Raw genomic sequence first — 22,761 nt, 5'->3', positions numbered from 1 at the left:
ATGGAGTCAAGGATACGCGCTCTCAACGGTACTATTTATTCTATCACTAGACAAGACAATAAAAAAGCTGTCAAACGCAGGAACTATAAAGAAGATTCAGTACAAATAATGGGATATGCAGACGATATAAGCATAGTACCAACAGATAAAAAGGCATTAAAGAAAACATTCCAAAAAATAGAAAACGAAACTAAAGTGAGAGAACTGGAAATAAATGAAAATAAAACAAAATACATCAACGTAAGCAAGAAAAAGAAGACAAAAATGACAGAACTGACAATAGATGCATACAGTTTCGAAGAGTTTGAAACATTCAAACGAAACATAAAGAATGTTTAGAGATAAGAAGATAAACCGAAACACAAAAATGAAAATCTACAAAACGACCATAAGACCAATATGCTGCAGAAACATTTAGATTAGCAGCAAGAGAAGAAGACCAATTGAAAGTTTTTAAGAAAAAGATTATCAGAAAAATATTGGAGCCAACGAGGGAAAACGAAGAGGATGCAAGACAATGGATGAATCACGAAATACAAGAATGGATGGGTCAAGAGAACATAGTTAGAGCAATAAAAGCACAAAGAATTAGATGGTATGGACGGATGGTATAAAAGGATACCACCAGGTAAAAGAACCGGAAGCAGACCTAAACTGAGATGTAGACAACAAGTGGAAGGAGACTTAAGGATTAGTGGAAGAACAAGTGAAAATTAGAAATATAGAAAGAACAGTCAAAAAGAGAGAAGAATGAAGAACAGTAGTGGAAACAGAGAAGTCACACTAGAAACTGTAAAACCAAACCCAGAATGGGATGATCCACCACACAAAAAGGATCTTCAAGTGAAAACAGCTTCAGCTCCTTCGGGAGCGTATAGCTTGTATATATAAGTTTGATATTCTGCATAAAAATAATTAGTTATTGATTTTTGACCATTTATATAAAATTTTAATTTTATTTTTGTAAAAATGTCAAAACTTGTAAGTTGAAGCAAAAGAATCTGATGCTTCAACTCCAATAAATGGTTAGGTTCTGTGTACAGTCCTTTTTGTGTTTTTTTATTAATAAAGAAGAAACAATAAAATAGAACCAGCATTTTTCTGTAATTTTCTTACCATATGTACGCTCCTAGTAGGATACTTAAATATTTTACCATAGTAAAATCCGTAAATTAATTTTCGAAACCAAATTCAGATTTTTGCTTTAATCTGTGCCTTCTAAGAATTGCAAGGCAAAACAGACGTTGATAAAGATGTTATTAGATACATGGGGAATCTAAAAATTGTATTCCACAACATATCTCCTCAACTAAGCAAAAATCCTTAACGAATTGGTTTCTAGTACTCGTACAGAGTATATCGGAACAAAAGGAAAAAGACAGATAAGATTTGATTTCACGTATAGTGCGTCTGTGTATCCTCTTATACGTATTTCGCCCTAAAAGGGCTCTTCAGAACGGCTATTCACAGTCGCTCTGAAAGTGAAAATAAATCTTTTCTGTCTTAGGAAGCAACTCTGGAATACAATTTTCAGATTCCCCTTGTCTCTAATAACATCTTTATCAACGTCTGTTTTGCCTTGCAATTCTTAGAAGGCACAGATTAAAGCAAAAATCTGAATTTGGTTTCGAAAATTATTTTACAAATTTTAATATCAGATGTCGCTATTTACGTCCATACGAAGCCATGTTAGAGTTGCTTACTAAGACAGAAAAGATTTTGAAAATTTGCATTTTTTTTTTTTGGAAACCCTGGATTGCAAATTTACTATACAAAAACTAATAAATCAATCCTAACGAAATTTGGCACACGTTTCAGTAGTATTATAAAGTTTTTATAGTCGGAATATAAAGGATGTAAGTTATGTCTAAGATGTCAAAAAAAAAATTAAAGGAAAAACTCAATTTTTTGAACTTTTGCGGTTCCTCACATCGATTCAATAGTCTCGATCAATCCGTTTCTAGTCATTATATATTTATTCTAAGTAGGTTTAAATTAAAAACAAAACAAAAATATGATTCTGTAAACTGTACCGTAATTGTAGTTGTGTAAACTAAAATTGTGCAATGTAGATTTGTGTTTTTCATAGTTTCACAATACATATCAACCACACTATTTAACATACTTAACAGACTTAAAGGAGTTGGAACCTGGGTATATAGACAATCGTTACGAATGCATTGGAATTCCTACAGCTTCAATTTGGAAGTTCTGCACCTAATGAGCAAAGAAGGACAGCCCATTGAAATCATAAAAAAGCGGAAAACTGTATTTCTCGGATCAATATAACTAATGAGAAACAACAGATTCTATCTTCTATAGCTCTTAACCGAGAGTAATATTGGGGACAAATTCAGACCAGAACGAAGACCATGCTCCTGGCTTAAAAACCTACGGAATTGGACAGGCTTAGGCTCAAGATATTTGTTGAGAAAGACCCAAAATGGAGAAGAACTTGCCAAAATTGTTGCAAAAACATCGATAGGAGAATGCACTTGAGGAAGAAGATGAATGCAAAATAAATTAATTTTGTAGATAAATTTAACTTTTAACAGTTAATTATTTCTTGAAAATAAAATAATATCAATGGTATTACGCATGGGTCTAAAATATCTCAAATAGGGGAGATCGTGGCTAGTTGACTAAAGGGGTTAGTTCTTCTAGTTCCTCTAATGGGTAACAAATGTCGAATGTAGACACAATATCTAAACTGCAAACTCTTGCGTCTCCATTGTACAATATCGCTCTTATGGTCGCTTGTGTTTTGTGCCGGTGATAACGAGAAATCTAGAATCATCCTTGGTAAGTAATTACTTTGGTTCTCAACATTTTCGTATTCTTATCTATAAAATAGTTCGTCACAAATTTCACTGAATATTTCTAAAAAGTAACATATATACATTGACTATGATTTGACGTGATTTATTCGTATCTAAGTTAATGAATGTCTAATATACGGCCCTCGGAATGACAGGGTGACCCGTGGGGCTTTTCGATTAAGCCGTGCAGGGGTCTATTGACTTAGTCGACAAACCACATAATGTACTCAAATTTCAAAATTTGTTCAAAATAAGTTAATTGTGATATCGAGGTATTTGGAAACTATTGGCAACTGTTATATTGCATATGTTTCTCCAAATGTAAATCTATTTGAAGCGTTAATCGTCTTTATTTTGCAATCGTGTGAATTTGCAAGCATCGGATATTTGGAACGTTGACGAGACGGGATCATAACTGTTTAGAAACCGGATAGAATAGTGGTACGACGTGACTTCAAGCAAATAGGCAAACTCACGTCCACAGAAATTGAATCCCTTGTGACCCTTACTGTTTCAGTTTCAGCAAGTGGTATACATATTGTTTCATAGTGGTATACATATTATAGTTGTATGAATACTGTTCCTCTGTTCTTTATTTTCCCGAGGGTAAACTACATGGACCACTTTATTACACATGCACCTGTCGGAAGCCTGGGCGATGCAAATGCATCAGGATGGGATGAGAGAACAGCATTTTACGAAATTTGTCAAGCATTTTCTTTTTCATACAAGATTTTTTAAGGGACGCCCTATACTTTTGCTGCTCGACAACCTTTCTGTCGAGGCGTTAGATATTTGTGAGGAAAACGGAGTAACAGTTTTATCTTTTCCTTCACACTGCTCGCATAAATTGCAGCTTTTAACTAGGAGTGTTTACAGACCCCTAAAATAATACCACAATTCAGCTGTGAATAACTGGATGGTGAAAATCCAGGTGAGACATTTTTCATATACATATGACGTTTCTGGCATTGTAAAATTGAGTCTGCCTCCAGCTGCTACGCCAACCAATATAATGAAAGGGTTCAATAAAACAGGGATATGTCCTCTGAATGAGGGTATCTTCACAGAGAGTGAGTTCTTGCCATTTTATGTGACAGACAGGCATACACCAGCAAATAAAGAAGGAAACGCTACCGAAAACAACAGAAACATTTCAACAGTAAAGCAGGCTGAACTCATGGAAAATCCGCCGGAAATTCTAGAACATTTCCCAGATGACAATTTGTCTGCAAACAGAGTCACATTAAAAAAAAAATAGAACCTGCAAGTTTGATATTGCTTTTCCCTGCAGAAATAAGACCGTTTCCAAAAACCAGATCTTCAACAAAATTCGAGAAAATCACGGAAGAAGAGATAAACTGCTATGTTAATGGATACTTCGATAAAAGACGCTTTCACGGAAAAAAGGCAGAGTGCAAAAGAAAAAAAAAGGTTTGCATAAAGGAAAAACATGCAACCAAAAGAAAGATATTAAAAATACGAAAATTAGAGACGGTCGAAAATTTCTTTTCCGGGAAGAAAGCCCGATTCCATCTACGTCTGCAGTTCATCATCAGCCTGGATCCTCAGAAGCTAAGGGTGAAACTGAGTGCTTAGTATGTGAAGAACCCTATCGAAATAGCACTAGAGGTGATGACTGGGTGCAATGCATCCATTGTAGCAGATGGGCTTGCATCAAGTTCACGAACAAAAGTAGTAACACTTTTTTGATATGCATCAATTATGATTCAGATGATGATTTGTGAGTTTCGTTTTTAACTCACTTAGAAAATATTGAGTTAACTAACTGCAGGCCATTAGTCAACTAAACCCGCACCCAGGGCTGCTTCACTTATTTGGCAAGGCAGTAAAAATTTGTTTGAAACTGTTTTTTTTTACGAAGAACTCGAATAAATTGAAAATGTATGTACAGCTGGTTCATAAAAAAACTGATACGACTCTTAGTAAGATTTGATCATTTTGGGTAGTGTATTTGATTGGTATGACATTATATTATATTTATTATGACAGACAAATAATAAAATAAACAAACAAACAACAAACAATTGATAACATACGTTAATTCATAAATTGTGACAATTATTAAGGTCTAAATTTTGAGACTATTAACTTAACAATATATTAAAGCAAGAATTGTAACCAAATTAAAAGATAACTGGGCACTATCAGAGGCACTAAAACATTTTAACATAAGCAGAACCACAGTTTTTCTATTAATCAAAAATGGAGGGAACAAGAAACTCTCGAAAGAAAGCGAGGGTCTGGAAGACCAAAACTATACTAAATTTAGATTTTGTAAAAATAACATTAATAGTTTGTAATATCTCCATCAGCATTGATAACAGCTTGTAGTCTTCGGTCCACATGCGTGAAAGGAACTATGAAATTGTCTTCTTCAGAGAGCTCTTGTCCAAACTAATTGTATACCGTGCCACAGCTCTTCAGTATTTTGAGGTATAAAATTACGCCGATACACCGTTTTATAATTACCTCCCACACATTCTCGATTGGGTTTAAATCTGGGCTGTAACTGGGCCATGGTAAGGTTTCGATGTTATTCTGGAGCCACTGGCTTATTAAATTTGCAGTGTAAACAGGACAGTTATCTTGTTGAAGAATAAAATTATTTTCTGGATACAGCTGTTCTACACTGGGAAACATGATATTTTCTAAAATATTCAGATAAGTCTGCCCAACAAACCTGCCATCAATACGCCCTACCATTCGCATTCCTCTAGATGGAGGAATGGGAATGGTATAATTCTGCCCTTTTTAGAAGATTGAAAATTTTTCTCATCTGTAAATATTACCCTCTCCCAAAAATCTTGATTTTGTAGCTGATGGTTTAAAGCAAATATAGGTCTTAATTGCTTCTGTTGTGGTGTAAGAGCTTGTTGTTTTGCTACAGTTCTGTACCTAAGACGCGATGCTTTAATTCTGCGCCAAGTTGTTGTCTTTCTTCCCGGAAACTGTAACATAATTCTTGCAGTTTTCACATCTTCCAAAGGATTTTCTTCTAATCTCTCCAAAAGCGTACGATCTTCATGAGCGGTAAATATTTTTGGTCTTCTAGAACCTTGTTTTGTTTTGAGAGTTTCTTGTTCTCTCCACCTTTTATTAATATTAAAAACTGTTGTTCTGCTTACGTTAAAATGGTTTTCTACGGCAGATAATGACCAACCATCTTCTAATTGCGTTACAATTCTTGTTTTTAGTTCTTTGCTATCATGTGGAGCGAGTTTTTGAGGTTGAACAGAATAAGTTATCTGACCAATTTTAAGTTTTGGTCGTGACATTGACAGTATGTAAATAATAATATACGATAAGTACTTATCCTTCAAAATATGCTCAATTTTCTACAAAATACGCTTTAAGAATCGTATCAGTTTTTTTAGGAACCACCTGTACAATACCTGCAGGAGTATAGAATCAGCTGACATACTTGAATTTAACAGTATGCAAAAAATAAATTAGTAAAAATTAATTATTGAAAAAATAAGTCAACAAACCCTGGTCTCCCCTACTCTATTCAAATGTGTGTGAATACTATAAAAACTATAAATAAGAAAATAAACACTACTTTCATATTGTAGTAATATGAATAAACCTCCAGATGTTAACAACCTTGAGTTAAAAGGGTGAAAAAAGTATAAAGACTCAATTAGTATGCATTAAAAGGTCTTTTGTAAGTGGTAGTCTATTCTTCGAATTGCTTAAGAATTCAAGTGGTGATTTTTTGTTACATTATGTACTATTGTATCTCGAGTGTGTTAAGCATACGCTCCGCATTTAAATGATAGTTCATTTTGTAGTTGAATAGGTTTTCTAGAACGGATTTAATATTCTACTTATTTACTAGAAAATAACGTCCGTTTATAGTAACATAAAGTTTATTTGTTGATTTAATTTAAAATATATTAACGAAAATATTTAAAATACGAAAGAAATAGTTGTAATGGTTGTAGTTTAGGTTAATTTGTAAATTGATTGTTGATTTATAAATAAAATATTCAGTCCTTCATATTATTTATAGACCAAAATTATGGGTATTTACACACGAAGAAAAAATACCTCAGTTAAGGAAGAAAAAATGCTGAAACAATTTTGTACCAGGTTTTAAAATCTATAAGACGGGTAGCTGATGAAAAATCCGTAAAGACGTACAGCTGATTTTGCTTTGTTTTTTAAACAATCTTAAAAAGTGAGAAAAGTAATTTTTTGCCTATAAAATGTTTTTTATACATTTTAGGGCTAAACGATTCAAATAAAAGTTGTAGATCATAAATAGTTCTTAATATTGAGAGTTTTTAAATTAACATACATAAATAATTTACCGAGATAGTTGCAAAAAACCATTATTTTTGTAATAATTTATAAATGTTAACTTTGATTTTGCGTAATGGCATGTAATATAACTACTCAAAATTATGACAAATAATGAGTTATTAAAGTGTGCAAAATTTCAAACAGACCGACCAAATAGTTTATAAGTTATTCAATTGAGTTTTTTTTTAATATACCCTAAAAATGAAGCCTCAAAGAATTAACTGCGATTTACAAAATACCTCTTAAGTCAAAATTTGAGCAAGTACATCTGTACAGCAAGTACAGCAACAACTTTTGTTTAAATAATCGCTTTTCCATAAAAACAAATAAAATAAATTATAAACTTTATTTGGTCGATCCGTTTGAAATTTAGCTAACTTTAATAACTCAGTAACTGCCCCAGTTTTGAGTAGTTATAATACATGTCATTATACAAAAAACAAAGTTATTAACATTTATAAATTACTGCAAAAGTCAGGGTTGTTTGAACTTATCTCGGTCAATTATTTATGTATTTTAATTTTGAAACTCTCAGTAAACCCTTTAATTGATAATGTATCTTTAAAGATACATATCAATAAAAAATTTGTATTAACGTATTCTCTTCAAAATTATGCCAGGGTTTGGTAATGTATCTATAAATACACTCTTCCTTTATAGCTCGTTGCGAGTCGCCATTTATAGGGTCTATTACAAACTTTCTACAGATGACGTAAATCTAGCATGTTGCAATTTTTAGGTTAGTGAACTAACTGATCACATCTAAACAGTATTTTTAATAAATACACTCTTCCTTTATAACTCGTTGCGAGTCGCCATTTATAGGGTCTATTACAAATTTTCTACAGATGACGTAAATCTAGCATATTGCAATTTTTAGGTTAGTGAACCAACTGATCACATCTAAACAGTATTTATTGAAAAGTTTTGGAGATTTTATGCTGATACCTGTATATATTGGTAAAGGTAAGTCTACTGAGATATAATATTAAGTTGTTCGTTCCATATATTCTATAATTTTTGTATGTAGTCTCATTTAAAACTATGTATCTTTAGAGACACATTGCCGGGTTCTCAGTTATAACCAACGGATTTTAGTGGTATCTTAAAAGATACATTGCCTAACAATCTGGTATGAATAAATGGATAAATTACCTTGTTATTTTTTATTTGTAGATAGCAATTTAGCGAATAGCGAATTAGGAATTTATTCCAAAGAACATTGAATATAATCGCAATGTTACCAATTGACTCTGATGATTCTGATATTACAGATACAGAGGATGTTTTGGAAAAAACGCTGACCAAAATAATATAGACATTGAAATGATATTTGATAATAACAATATGTATTTAGAGTCAATTCAAAGTGGAAATGATCATGAAAATGAACAGAATCTGTTCGAAGATCAGAAAGAGCTTTAAACAATTCTTTGACTTCAGTAGAACCAAATATGTTGAAATTCCGTTGAAATTCCAGAATATATTTGCAGTAATGTAATTTATATTTCATCTTCTTCTTCTTATTGCGCCGTATCCATTCGGTTGGCGATCCAAATGGCAATTGTAGCTGTGGAAACTGCTGCACGAAAGATTTCTGTGGATAAGCGGTCAAATCATCTCCTTAGGTTTTTCAGCCACGAGTTCTGGCGTCTTCCAACTTATCTTTTGCACTGAACTTTACCTTCCAATATGATTTGGAGCAATTCATATCTTTCACCTCTCAACACATGACTCAAGTATTGTATTTTTCTCTCTTTAATTATTCTGAGTAATTCTTTTTGTTTAGTTATGCGCCGAAGTACCTCACCATTAGTAACTTTTTGTATCCATGAAATTCTCAGCATCCATCTGTATATTATACATTTCAAAGGCATCTATTCTTTTTTCTGTTTCAGAGTCCATTGTCCAATTTTCACAGCCATAGAGCAAAACAGAGAAGATATTTCATCACCATTGACTTACAATGATGAAAATACAGATCTGTATTCAACCCAGAGGACAGATAAATCCGTAGCCACTGATATTAAGGAAATAAAATCTTTCGTTGGCATTGAGATGTTGATGGGATAGTCAGCATGTCTTTTTATTGCGATTTTTCGTCTCAACCATTCCGTTATGAACAAGTAGCTGATGTGATGCCCCTAAAACGTTATCGAAGTTTCAGAAGAAACATTAATTTCGCAAACAATGAAGATCATAATAGCACCGATACTTTAAAGTACTTTAAGACGGACTTTAAAGTCCGTCCATTGTAGGAACATGTACGCCAAAACTGCTTAGCGATTCAAGAAGAACGGCGTTTTTCGATAGATAAAATGATGGTTCCATATAAGGGAACACGAGCAGGAACTAGACGACAATATATAAAAAAACAAGCCAAAAAAATGGGGGTTTAACTTATTTGTTAGATGTGGAGTGAGAATCGTATACGATTTTTTTCCTTATGCTGGTGAAAATACCTTTTTGAATCACACTTATATAAATTACAAGGAAAAATACTTTGAAATAGCGCAGAAAGTGGTACTCTTAGTAGCCTAATGTAGAAGTATTCGTAAGAAATGATGTAAGATTGTATATTTTGATAATTTGTTTACTTCACTTAAATTGGTTACATATCTAAGAAGTGAGTTAGGCATATTCATCCTACGGACAGTTCAAAACAATAGAATGAGAAATTGTACTATGGTTTCTAACAAGGTTTCTCTTACTTAAAAGAGGACGAGGTAGCTTCAACAGTGTTAAGGACAACGAAAAGAAAATTAGTATTACCAAATGCGCAGATAATAAATGTGTCAGTTTAGTTTCATCATATTCTGATACCACAACAATATCTCATGCTCAAAGGTTCTGTACGGAACAAAAGAAAAAAATTAACGTATCATGTTCCCAGTTAATTGAGTATAATAAGGATATGGGAGGCGTAGACCGTGTTGACATGCTTGTGTCTTTATATCGAACTGGCCTATAGTCACATCGATGGTATCTGAAATTTGCTAATCCAAATGCTATATAAGTGTAAATACTGGATGGCTGCTTTATAGAAGACACTGCAATGCACTGAACATTAAAAAAATCGTTCCACTGAAAACGTTCCGCAAAGACATTATTAAAAGACTACTACATGTTCCCTTAACACCAACCAAAGGTCGGTGTCGTGTGTGTCCTAAAGGACAAACTACCTTTATGTGTCATAAATGTAATACACGACTATATATTGTCTCTGAAAGGAACTGTTTTATGAGTTACTCCAAAACTAAATTGTAATTATGTTTTAATAAAGCGTTTATTAGTAGAAATCTTTTATTTTTTAAATTCTATTAATGTTATATTCAAGCAAAGTGTTTTAAACATTTAAAATTAACCAAACGATATATCTTGATTTTTTGGCAATGTATCCTATAGGATACAATATGTAAAAAAAACTATATAAATTATTTCAAGTTGATTGTTTTATGCTTATATTTGAACACATTTTAATGTTTCAGTAAGTATTTATACCCTTGCCAAAGGGTTAATGAACAATAATTTGTAATCTACAACTTTTATTTAAACTATTTTTCTATAAAATGTATATGAAACGTTTTATAGAAACAAACATATTTTTTAACTTTTTAAGATTATGTGAAAAAATAACAAAGCAAAATTAGCTGAATGTCTTCATATAATTGTCATCAGCTACCCTCATATACCTTTTAGAACTTTTAAATACCTGTATAAGATATTTTCAGCTTTTTTTCCTTGACTGGAGTAAACCAGTCTATACAGAGTGCGGCAGATAAACGGCCAATTAGAAATATCTCGAGCACTAAAGGTAACTTAATCATGAAAATTGAAATAAAGGGGTTTTGAAGAGTGAAGTATTTAATGAAAATATTTTTATCTATTTGCTACTTTCGGTTATAAAGGAAATTTCTGATAACTTCGTTTTTTTAATGGGACACCCTGTGTATTTTTTATTTTAGAAATATTCACGTTATTTTGTTAATACTTCCCATACCTATTGCGAACGGTTTTGGAGTTCTAATGAAAATTACACTTTTCTACAATGTATGTAAAGTTTAATATCCCCTAATTTAATTTGAATAAAAGTTTAAATTCCTTAGGAACTTATTAATCACATACATTATTATCGTTTACAGTGTAAGTAAAGTTACCTTTTTCACTATACAGGGTGCTGTCGAAATTGGCAGCCAGGAAAACCGGCATCAATTTTCGCCTAATTCTTTTTTTTAAGGGGACCCTGTATGTGATTCATTATTTTAGAAAAATATGTTGTTCACTATCGATCTGTATTAGTGTTCCCTATACCTATTTCTTGCAGTTTTCAAATAAATTAACTTTATACATTTTAGTCACAAAATTTTTTATTCGTAGACTAAACTTATACACGTTTTACATAACCTCCAAGATGTAAATGAGCTAGTGTATACGAATTAAGGATCTAATGATGTTTTTTTTTAAATTATGTGAATTGTTCGAGTCGATAACTGTAGCAATTGCTCACATTACCGTAAGGATGAATCTGGATTAGCTGCAAAATATCCTAGGATATCTATTTGTAAGTCTTTATTATCGACGTGGGTCCTTTTACTTAAAAACTAAAATAGTTGTTCAACAAATGTTTTACAGTTTTATGATTTTGGTCGATGCTTCTCAGGATATCTCTCAGCAAAAACGCGGCAAGATTTGAATACTATTCTATTACACTCACCGTAAATTATAATTAAATTTAAAAAATCATCATTTGAATATCATAAATCAGCCATTATTATTTTTCAAGAAAATTAGGCAAATTATTATTATAACTGTCACTCAATGGCATAAAACAAGGTTACTATTAAACATTAGCAATAACTGATATTTTTGTCACAATATTCCATAGGCTAGGGTAAAACGCCAGTTATTGGACACGAGACAGTTATTGGACATTACAGTGTTAACTTACTAGAATAAGATTTCTGCAAGTGCCAACAAGAGTATATTTCACTAGGTGGCACTACTCGTTTCTATATTACGTTCATTCTTATGTCTATGTTCTGCCTTTAACGGGTTCTGTGATTTTGGCGGTAAATATTTTTAGGTTATGTGAGTGAAGTGACATTTAAGCATTGTGTTAAGCATCTGCTCTGACTTTTTTTTTAAAACTACGTGGTATTTTTAAGGTAAGATTCTATTTTTATTTAAAAGGGTGTAGTAAAGGCACTTGTAAAACACATAAAGATAGGACGTCTGAGGTGGGTAGGCCATGTTATGCGGATGGAGCAAACGGACCCAGCTAGAAAAACGCTCCTTGATAGACCTATTGGTCAAAGAAGAAGAGGAAGACCCAGAACAAGATTCCTAGATAACATCGATGAAGACATGAGAAATATGGAAATACGTGCTTGGCGGAGGAAGGCGATGGATAGGGACGACTGGAGAAAAATTCTTGGGGAGGCTAGGACCCACACAGGGTTGTAAAGCCAAAATGATGATGAGTAAAGGCACTTATAGTCCCTAAGGTAGATCTGGTACAGTAATAGGGATTTTAATTCGGATTTAATTACATCTGTCCAATAACTAAACTAGAAAACTTGCTTAATTCTATTATGGGACACCTGTTAATCACTAGAGAACTACACTTACCACATATTTCTACAATTTTCAACGGATTTACGTATAATTAACTGGAGATAGCAGTAAAATTAATTTAGTAATCGATTTGACAGTTATTGGACAGCTGTCCAATAACTAAATTTGACCGTCCAATAACTAAAAATGGATATTTTAGGATTGTAGTAAAATGCCTAAACTTAGAAAATATGATAAGATGAAACTTATAGAAGCTGTTAAGGATGTCCAAAATGGCACTGAATCATATAGAACAGCTGAAAAAAAATATGGAATTCCGAAGTCCACTATAGAATTTAAATTAAAACATCCGGAACATAAAGATACACTTGGACCGTCTCCTATTTTAACTTGCGAGGAGGAGAATACTCTGGTTAGGTAAATTCATTTAATTTATCTTAACCCATAGCATTATTTTATTTTACATTCAATATTCCAGATGGATACAAGAAACTGCTTCAAAAGGTTTCCCCAAAAAGGCTAACGATTTAAAAAGCAGCGTGCAAAAATTTTTAATCGAAAATCCGCGCCCCAATAACTTTAAAGATAATCGACCTGGAGATGGATGGTTAAAAGTAAGTCACCAAAAAAATGTATTTTAATCTGTATTCATCGTTTGATTTTTTTTAGGGATTTTTGAAGCGACATCCAGGGGTTTCTAGAAGGACAAGTGAAGGTGTGACGGCAGCTAGCGCTTGTGTATCTGAACGAGACATCAAAAACTGGTTTAAAAATATTCAAACCTATGTTAAAGAAAAACATTTAGAAGAAGTTCTAACTGATCCATCAAGAATTTTTAATGGAGAGGAGTCAGGATTTCAAATATGTCCATCTACTGGAAAAGTATTTGCTATGAAAGGTTTCAAAAATGTTTATAACGTTGAAAAAAGCTCTTCAAAAGAAAACGTCGCTGTGATGTTTACGTTTTCAGCAGACGGTAAAATTTGCGTGCCTATGGTTATTTATCCTTATTAACGTATTCCTGAAAAGGTTGCTAAAGGTATTAATCCTAAATGGGGTGTGGGCAGAAGCGATAATGGTTGGATGACGGCAGAGACATTCTATCAGTATATTGCGAATGTTTTTTACCCACACTTAATTGAAAATAATATTAAGCTTCCAGTTATTCTTTTTGTAGATGGGCACAAGAGTCACTTAACTTACCAATTAAGTCTATTGTGTAATGAACTGCAGATTGAAGTGATTGCACTTTATCCTAACGCCACAAGGATTTTACAACCCTGTGACGTTTCTATTTTCCGTCCATTAAAAGAAGCTTGGCAGCAATCAGTGAGAGAATGGGAAGAACAGCATCCAGGAGGGGTAGTGAATAAGGTTGTATTTGCTTCTATATTGGAGCAAGCTATAAAAAAAAGCTGTAAAACTGAAACAGTAGTAAATGGTTTCAAGGCTTGCGGATTGTCTCCATTTAATGCAGATGCTATTGACTACACAAAATGTTTAGGCAAAGAAGTAGTAAAAAATTTAATCATTTCAGATCATCAAAAGAAACCCAAGATGGACTATAATACTTTTGTAAATATCTTAATTCCTGAAAAAGTTCATAGCTTAGAGAATTTAAAAGAAAATCCAAAGAATAATCTACCTAGCGATGATAATTTGAATTTGTTGTTCAAAATTTGGAATTTTTTTGAACATGATCCAAAACATTCGGATAACCCAATGGTTCTAAAAAATAGAGACACAAACATTAATATTATTCAAAATGTGGTTATCACATCTCCCGTTAAAAATACTGAAATAAAAACATCAGAACAGAGTGGTATTGAAAATGTAAATATTTCTGAGAGTAGCAGTACCAATGATATCCATTTTCAACAATATAAAACTAATGTTTATGACTTACCCTCTACAAGTAAAATTATTGTTAAACACGAATTGTTACGTAACTTTTTAACTTCTCCTACTGTACCGGAAAGAAAAAATAAACGTAACACGGAACGACTTCCTTTTGCTATTACATCTGCACGATATCAAGAAATGTTACGGAAAAAGGAGGAGATAAAAGAAGAGCAGGAAAAACAAAAACAAGAAAGGAAACGGAAAAGAGAAGAAAAATTAACCATAAACCAGTGTAGCAAGAAAAAGAATTCAAAAAAAGTCAAATGTTTTATTTGTTCAAATGATATTCAATTGAACAAATTAAAATGCGATGACTGCGATCTTTATTATCATGAATATTGTATTCCTGTTAATCATAGACAGCATATACCTAACGATGGTGATCTATTTATATGTCACAACTGCTTCAATCTCCAGGATAGTGATTCTGATGCTAATAACAGTAACCAAGACAGTGAGGATGAAGACATTGACGAACTTTTCACTCAATACAAAGAAGCACAAAAGCATTTATAAAATTTAATTGTGTCAACTGTATATAGGTACCCCATACCGCACAGAAATCTTAGGTTTTTCCTGTAAATTTCATTTGTTTCTAGTTTTTTATTGTGTTAAAGCAGTCGTCCAATAACTAATTTTGAGTGTCCTGTAACTAAATAAACTGTCCAATAACTATAATTTTTGTAACTATTTTTAATAAAAATATATATTGACAAAAAATATTTAACACCTTCTTTAAATCCTTTTATCCATATTGTAATAAACTGTTTAGACTCCCTTTTGTATAAATTTCAATTCAATCTGCAGAGAACAATGTGAATTACGAATTTTTAAAGTTGAAATTTTCTTAAGTGTCCAATAACTGTATGGTTTACCCTACTTGATAAATAAATTTTTGTGACAAAAATGTATAAAGTTAATTTATTTGAAAACTGCAAGAGATAGGTTAGAGTAAACGGGTTCAAAATTGTAGATCATAAAAAGTTCCGTAATTTTAAGAGTATCCAAATTAAAATACATAAACAATTGACCGAGATAATTTAAAAAAAACATAATTTTTTCACTAATTTATAAATGTTAATAACTTTGTTTTTTGTATAACGACATGTAATATAGCTGAAAATATGGCAATTAATGCGGCGGGCAAAATTACTAGTAGTTTATAAGATATTAAATTTTTTTATCCCGGAGAGCTATTATTTAAACAACTGTACTTGCCCAAACAGTCAGTCTACAAGTATTTTGTAAATTGCAATGGATTCTTTGAGGCTTCTGTTTTAAGAGGAAACAAAATAGCATTTTATTGTTAAAATTATATTTCCTAATTTGAACACGGTACTAAAAAAAGAAAGATATAACTTGTGTCTTAGCTGCTAGCACACCTACAGATGGCAATAGTGAAATAGTAGAGATAATTTAAAAAAACGCCATAATACAGACGTTTCGAATTATCGTCCCATAAGAGATATAAGTTACAATAACTTAGAATTAAAGAGGAGAGAGAGGAGAGATTAAAGAGAATACTACACTATGGAAGACTATAACCAAATACGATACCATCTATAAGAAAAAAAAATCGAAAAAAGACCACAAACATCTCAGAGAACACAAAACTCTGAAACCTGTCCTGGTACGAGGCAGACGTTAATTTGATTTTACACCAAATATGAAAAACCAACCTTATTTTGAATACCTTTAAGCTTACAATGTAACTAATATTAGAGAGTACTGAATTTACCAAACCAATTAATATTGTTTTACCTATAACACGGCTATTACAAAACTTTGACACGATTTAGTAACAAAATATTTATTATAAGTAACACTTGTTTAAAAATCACTTGTTGACTATTCCACACAACTTCTTAAGCACAAACATCACGTTTTGAACTGACTAAAGAAGAGACACAACTAAAAATATTCTTGAAACTATAATATGTAATTTGATATGACGTACAATATGGCGCTATTGGAGCCACTCGATACATACGCCTTTTAAAAATATCGAATTACCTATGAAAACACCAAACTTACTGTTAAATAAACTGTAACATTTAGAGCCGATATAATATTTACTTTATAAAGATAAATATAGATACATTTACTACATAAATATGGATTCTAAATATTTTGACATTTTAATCTAGATATTTTTCTAAACAAAGTAACAATAATAATTTAGTGGGAGACATAATTAATCGTATTTTCATGTTTCATCATCATCATTATGCAACCTCTTCTGTCCACTGCTGGACATAGGTCTCTCCTATTTTTCGCCACTCTTCACGGTTCTGTGTGTCTTGTTGCATTTTTTGGATATTCGTTGAATGTCCTCTGCTGCGTTTGTCTTCTCTTGGGACTGACTGGGCGCCAGTCAATTAGTTTTCTAGTCCATCTTGAGTCTTTTAGTCCCCCTATGTGACCTGCCCACTTCCATTTCAGCTTGGCTATACGTTCGACGATATCGGTGGTACCTGTTCTTTTCCTTAGGTATTGGTTCCTTATTTTGTCTTTTTTGTCACACTGAGAATCGATCTTTCCATACGCCTTTGTGCCACTCGCATTTTTATTGCTGTTGTTTTTGTGAGAGTGAGAGTGAGACTTTCTGCTCCGTATGTCATAATAGGAAGAATGCATTGGTCAAATGCCTTCCGTTTAATAGCTATCGGGATGATGCTCTTAAAAATATCTCTTAAAGAACCATACGCTGCCTAAGCAAGTGTTATTCGTCGTTGAAATTCACAGGTCTGATTATCCTTGCTTATTGTGATTTCAGGCTTTTGAACTTCAGGCTTTTGAGCTATGGTTATACAGAAGGATCCTGAAGATACCATGGGCAGACAAAGTCACCAATGAAGAAGTACTGCGGAGGATGAACACAACCGCGGATTTGGTCAACATCGTGAAGGGCCGTAAGCTGCAGTACTGCGTTCCATATCGGGTTGGCTTTCTTCCTAATCATTTTGGATCTTTCTATTATTAAGTCTAATTTTAGTTTAGTACTTGCCATTATATGATCGCTGCCTGCGGTAAGGTATTAAGGACTGTGTCATCGTTGAATATATATTTTTTGTCACTGATTATGTAATCTGTCTCTTTTATGATCTTACCATCTGGGCTTTTCCACGTCCATCTTCTGTGTTTTTTTTAGAGAAGAAACTATTCATCTGGCATAGATTTTGTTGTAATAGAAATTATAGTAGTGTTTGTCCACGCTCGTGTGTGCCTTTGTATACAAATTTAGCTAGTGCTGTTTCCTGGTCAGTCCTGTTTTAGACCGATCTTTGCGTTAAAGTCGCCGCATATAATCGTGTAGTGTGTTGGTGATTCTTTCAGTGCCGTTGAGATATCATCGTAGAATTCTTTAATCTACTCATCCGGTTGGTCTGTTGTTGGAGCATAGACTTGTATAGTATAATATTTATTTTATACCTTCGGTTTAGCTTTATGATTAAATATGCTTCTTCTAATTACATACTATGTTATCTGCAAGCCTTTTGTGTATAAAGAAACCGACTCCCCCGATTGAGTCGGTTTCACTACCTATACTGTAAAATATATGCCCTGATTTTAGTGTCATTGATTTTAATAGGTTTTCTCCATGTCGCTTTACTTCACTGACTCCAATGATATCCCATTTTACTTTTGACATCTCGATTTCCTTCCATTTCGGTGACTTTTTCTTTCTTCTGATGATAATAATGTTCTGCGCATTGTAGGTATAGATAAAGAGTGTTAAAGGTTTTTTCGTGTTTCGTTTAGTCATTTTTTTGTCCCCCCCCTCCCCAGAATCCTTGGGACAAACTGATAAATCAGTGTGAGACTTTCGATTTCTGGCTATACTTACCTGGGGTACATCCGTTTTTGTTTTAAAATCTGATATTTTGTTGGGAGGTATTTGCCTTGAAACACCACGCTGGCAAGTCAGGTTGGTGAGTTTTTAATTCAGCCGCTCATTGTGAGTACCGACGCTGTTTGTACTCACAATCAAAATAAACAAAGTAGGAAGAGTATAGAACTAATTAATTATAATGATTCTTTTGGCGATGAATGTTGAAATTTGTAGTTGGAAGATGATTATGACATTGATGCTAGTATAGAAATTCCCATTAATAGTTTTGTATTAGTGAAATTTGAAAACAATATAATTGTTGCTAAAGTTCTCAAAACATTAGACCATTCTCGTCAAATGTCATTTTTAAGAAAAAGTGGTAATTTTCAAGGCTGCTTTATTTTTTCTTTAGTTCAAGACTAGGGTGCATGTTATTTCAAATTTGATTGAGTGGAATAATTAGAGAACAATTTGTTGAAACTCTACGGCACCTCCCCCTGTCTTCCTTATCATTGAGATTCAAAACCATTAGATAATTATTTACGTATCTTCCCTCATTTATAATATCTCTGTCTAATATACCATCATCATCAAGGCCTTTCATTCCTGATGAAATATTTGCCACTTTTACTTAGAGCATTCTGATTCGCTTATTGCGGTGAATCACTCAGCATTCTTCTTATGCATTGTCAAAGTTTGTTGTATGACTTGGCTTTCATTACAATTTTCTTTCACTCATTTCGATCTGTGCATAGTTCTCTCCAGTTTCTCACTTTCAGCAGTATGAAATCTCTCATGACCTGGTCCTCCCATTTCTCTCTAGGTCTATCAGTTTCTGGCTTCCATCCGATGACCTTCTTAATCATTAGGTCGTTTTTTCTTCTCTCTATGTGTCCCAGCCATCTTGGTCTTTGCGCTTTAATAATTCTAATCATATCTTCTCTTTGAAAATTCTTAATTTTTCTTTATCTGTGAGTGCAACACAGGACTTGTGTTGGATTGACCGAAAGCTTTCCAGTGACTGATGGTTTGCATCAAGGCTCCTCACTGAGTCTTTAATTGTTTAATCTTGTAATGAATATACTGACAGAGAAGGTAAGGGAGAGGGTTTTTTGGTAAATGTCTTTGCTAATGATATCGTGTTAGTAGAAGACAGCAAAGAAATGTTGAAGGAAAAGTTGGAGGATTGAAGAAAGGTTATTAAAGAGGGAGGGCTTAAGGTTAGCAGGTCGAAAATGGAGTATATGTAATTAAGGGGTACATAAATGGTTGAGGACATCGACATAAAGGACAATGGAACACTAGGCTGACTAGTTCAACTGAAAGCGAGTAAGCGTTGTACTCTGCAATCGAAAAATCAAGGAAGAGCTGAAAAAAATATATATACAATAGTGTGGTGTGGTCTGTAAAGAAGATTCAGGAAAATAATATGGGAGTCTCTCCCTTCAATCCTGACCTCCCGAAGGGAGTGTAGTGGTTAACGTGATGTCATGTATTGTCCGTCTCCAAAGATATCTGTGTCTGGTCATTTCTTTAACCTCATGCATAAGTCTTTTGCATATTCCTAAAATTTGGTCGATTTATCTTGTTGGTGAGCTTTCTCGTGATCTTCGGCCTTCTTCCTTTCCTTGGATACTAAGAAGCTGGAGGTAGCTGACATAAAAAGGTTGCTGTGGATATTGGAGGAACGACTTGATTAGGAAAAGAGCCAGGGTCACTACAGTCTCAAAAAAGATTTAAGAACAAAATAAAAGCTATGTGAGACGAAGTATAGACAGTTATCTATCAATATTTTGCGATGGTTTGTGATTTTTAAATTATCTTGAGTTTGTTCAGTTATTGTTTTTACTAATAATTTAAGTGAGAACAAATTATTCATTGAATATATTGATGGATCAAATTGTAATGTTAATGCGTTATTGGAGTTGAGTTTATTAAAAAAAATTAAATTATCAACAAGATATGCAACTCACAATACATTATTAACCAATTTTATGCTGACACATAAGGTTCAACGACGAGAAGCAATGAGTATATTTGCAACTCAACATGACTTAATCGTGCTAAACACATTTTACAACTGAGAAGACGTTATTATAAGAAACTAAATAGATTATATACTTAATATTGTTCTGAAGCTATTTTCTTGTGGCATTTTAAAGTAATTAATATTTAAATGGGAGTAAGCCACAATTAAAGGTTAAAGTATGTTTATTGATGTTTCAATTTCCACTTCGGAAATCGTTCTCAAAATACAAACATTAGTAAATTAAACAAATTTTGTTTTTTTGTTACCTAGTGAAAAATTCTTCCAATAATTTAATTTTATCTGACTCATCTATATTGACAATTCAGACATACATTATACATTTTAAAGTAGACGACTTTAAAATAATATTGCCAATATTGTTGAGTTGCGTTCCTGGAGCGACTTTACTTATAAGATAGTTCATTCGATTACATGAAATCAACTTTAACTTGAGAATATCCGTCAGAAAAGATCATAGCATGTAATTTGTCTTTAAAAAGACAAACACATGCCATGATGACAGTAAAATTCTCCTGTTAGTGATTCCACAGTAAATTATGAGGGAAAAACCAGGAAAAAACCTCATAATACTATCCCTACATGGTAAGTATTTGGTCGTGCATTTAATTTAGCTTCAATAAACACCAAATTCTGATTTCATATGTTTGTTATTTAAAAAATATAAATGATGTATCCTCTATATGTTACTGACTTACCAATACTGGTATTTTCCTCTTAATAACCCCCTCTTTCAATATGGGTAACCAGATCCTACTACATTCTGCCGAGGAATTCGGTCTCATTTAGCATAATTAGTTTACTTTAAAATGTATAATGTATGTCTGAATTGTCAATATAGATGAGTCAGATAAAATTAAATTATTAGAAGAATTTTTTCACTAAGTAACAAAAAAACAAAATTTGTTTAATTTACTAATGTTTGTATTTTGAGAACGATTTCCGAAGTGGAAATTGAAACGACAATAAACGTACTTTAACCTTTAATTGTGGCTTATTCCCGTTTAAATATTAAAGACTATATACTTTGTAACAACAGATATCGAAATAGTTTCAACAGTGTTAAAACCTACCCAAGAGCTGATATTCAATCTGACCACAATCCTTTACTGGGCGTGTATAAAACCAAGTTAAAGAAAACACGCGGAAAACTGCAAAAAACATGACATGAGAAATCTGAAATGTAGTGAAATAAAAGACATAGCAAAAGAATAAATAGAATAGAATTCAAAGAAATCGATAATACGATGGCAAGCACAGAACAGAAGATAGAATCACTTAATAAAACGATCTTCTTTTTTTGGTGCTATCCTCTGTGGATGTTGGCAATCACGTTGGTCCATACAACTTTGTTGATAGCTGCTCTAAATAGATGTATTGTAGTCATTCCTGCCCCTGTCTGATGTTCTTCAACCACGATGTCCTTCTGCGCCCTTGAGATCTTTTCCCTTCTATCTTGGCTTGTAAAATTAGTTGAATTACTTGATACTTCTCATTGCGCATAACATGCCCTAAGTATGTTATCTTTCTGAATTTCACGATACGCATAATTTCCAGATCTTAATTGATACATTGGATCCACTGTAGTTTATTATACCATGCATTGGATCACGGTATTCTTTGTAACATGATGGATATAGGAAATTCTGAGCATGCGGCGGTAGCACCACATTTCGAAGGCTTAACGATAAAACGATAGACAACATTATAGATAATTTTATGAAGAACGAAGAAGGTAATAATAATACATGAATGGCGACAGAGATTCTGCAGCTGATGAAAGAAAAAAGGAAAAACAAGAGTCTGTATAAACCATTACAACGAGAAATACAAAGAAAGATCAGAGAAGCCAAGCAGAAAGAACTGGAGAAAAAATGTCAAGAAATCGAAATTCTACAAAATAAATACGACAACGTGCATAAGAAGGTAAGAGAAATTATAGGCAAATGTAAAAACAGAAGAGTAAGTAAACTTGTTAATGACAACGGAGAGTTAATCGTGGACTAGTATTGATAATACTTGGAAAAATTACATACGAAATTTATTTTTTGATGAGAGGGAGAACCAGTCCCCAATACCTACGGAAACAGGGCCATCTATATTAGTGGCAGAAATACGAGCAGTTATAATACCACTAAAAGAAGAAAGAGCTCCAGGACCAGATGGAGTACAGTCTGAATTTCTTAAACTTCTTGATGATGAATCTTTAAGAATACTATGTAAAATCTTCAATAATATCTATGACACAGGCAATATTC

The 22,761-nt window shown here is 32.9% G+C and overlaps 1 protein-coding gene across 8 annotated transcripts in view; it reads right to left on the bottom strand.

Annotated features, from left to right (window-relative positions):
- CAP (Cbl-associated protein) overlaps positions 1-22,761 on the bottom strand; it is a 573,660-nt gene that overhangs the window by 388,426 nt on the left and 162,473 nt on the right. The window lies entirely within an intron of this gene.

The sequence above is a fragment of the Diabrotica undecimpunctata genome, chromosome 7 (genome assembly GCF_040954645.1).
Source record: "Diabrotica undecimpunctata isolate CICGRU chromosome 7, icDiaUnde3, whole genome shotgun sequence".
In the NCBI taxonomy this organism is placed as follows: Eukaryota; Metazoa; Arthropoda; class Insecta; order Coleoptera; family Chrysomelidae; genus Diabrotica; species Diabrotica undecimpunctata.
This window is presented reverse-complemented; position numbering and strand designations above follow the sequence as displayed.